The sequence below is a fragment of the Pavona decussata genome, unplaced genomic scaffold (genome assembly GCF_977016875.1).
Source record: "Pavona decussata unplaced genomic scaffold, jaPavDecu1.1 SCAFFOLD_40, whole genome shotgun sequence".
In the NCBI taxonomy this organism is placed as follows: Eukaryota; Metazoa; Cnidaria; class Anthozoa; order Scleractinia; family Agariciidae; genus Pavona; species Pavona decussata.
Window position 1 is genome coordinate 3915489 of NW_028145462.1, and position 2012 is coordinate 3917500.

Here is a 2012-nt window from a genome sequence, read left to right on the forward strand (position 1 = left end):
AATTAAAAAACAACATGGCACTCACCACAATTACCAAAAAAAAAATTGAGAACCTTTAAAATCAATGGACAACACTTTATTGATGCTGGAATTTCGGTCGGCACTGATTCCAAACAGCAATCAAAGGCTTCTGTGAGCCAACTCGTGAATGCAGATAACACATCAGTAATTGAAATTAAGACGGCTACGTACACTTCCTTGAAAGCTAAAAGAAATTATATCTTTGCCCGATTATGTAACGAGAAATAACCATTCTTGTATTATAGGAATGATTGTAAACTTATTCCCTACTCATTGAATAAAGTTATTCTGATGCGCCGATTAAAACATTTTCACGTGTTTTTTTATTCAAAGTTCATGCTGACACTTTACAAATTGAATTTAAGACAACGCACTTTGTAAAAAAAAGGACAAAAACGTATAACTTTGCTTAAGCTCATCTCACAAAGGGAAATCTGTTGAACAAAGTGTCGCATTGCATTTCATGCCCGACATAAATGCGCGAAATTTTCCTTTGGAGTTCAGTACACGCAATCTTCAAGTAAAAATATGTTGAAATTTGACTAACTCTCGCTTTAAATACTTCAATGAAAGCTAGTTGTCTGTGTTATGCTTCATTATTCAATGGACGTACCAAAAAGGTTTTGATCCTGTACTCCGGTAACAAAGACAGTTATTCAGTTGCGTTCAGGGTTCACATGCATTTCAATAAATTCTACACGGTATGTAATAAACAGTTGATGAAAATTTAACGACCGCGTCCTTTTGGTTTCCCGTAAATTACCAGATGTAAATTGCGAAAATGAAACATTTCTCCCTTTTTCCCTTTGAAACCTCTATGAAAGCTGACAAGATCTAAAAATGTTCATTTCACCAGAAATTTGCATAATTTTGTTTACGACGTCACTGATGCATGACATGGCACTTTCCGCTTTCGCGTGAAAACTGACAGCCAAACTAATTTTTTTTAGCAAACTAATCTACTTGATGTAATACTTTTGTAAAAGAAGCAAAAATGTGATAAAAGATGTCGAGTTTTCATGTATGCAAAAAGTTATGATTAGCAGTGACCTTTTCAGTTAAGAGTGCTTCTTTCAGCTGAAGACATTTTCTGGCGGGAAATATTTTTTTGCGGCAAAATTTCAAGTAGCGCAATGCAATATCACGCAATCTTTCTGACTAAAACTATTCAGTTAGTTCAATCGCGAAGGGAGGATAGGTTAAAAAATCGGCGAGGCGTACAATAAATAAGGCCACTAGTGCTAAACATACATAAACGCATGCCACGTAAACGCTCTCTAAAAAGCGTCTTCTTTATTCCAAGGTCTTACCGACACTTCACTAATTGAATTCTTAAATTAAATAATTTTAAATTCAATTATTGTTTAATTAAATTATTTTTAAATTCTTAAAAGACACCGCACTTTGTGGAAAAAACGAAAAAACCTATAACTTTGCTCAGATTCAACGAAAAATCTCCATTCTTACACTACAATGATTGTCAAATTATTGTCTACAAATTGAAAAAGATTATTCTGATGCGTCGTGACCAAAATTTCCTCGGGTTTTTTTTAAGTAATTGAGTTTACTACCCAGGACTTTCTAAAAAACTGAAAAAAACTTATAACTTTGCTCAGATTTAACGAAAAATCTCCATGAATATTTTGATGCGCCATGAACAAACAATTTTCGCGTGTTTTTTGCACTAATTGAATTTAAAACTCCTTCACTGCGCATGCTCGAAAGTTAACGATAGAACCAACCAAACAAGCGAAAAGTCCGCCATCGCTATAACTCGTTCATTGCGCATGCGCGCATTCACCAGTTGAAAACAAAAACCAGGAACAAGCGAGTAATTTTGTGAACTACATGTATGTGAAAACTGATCTACCCAGTAAACAACTTTTTAACAACAACAGTCAATTTCTTACGAATAAACGAATAATTATCAGACAGAAATCATTCAGTCGCCCAACATACCCCGTGCCCTTTAGCTTAGCTAGAGTACATTT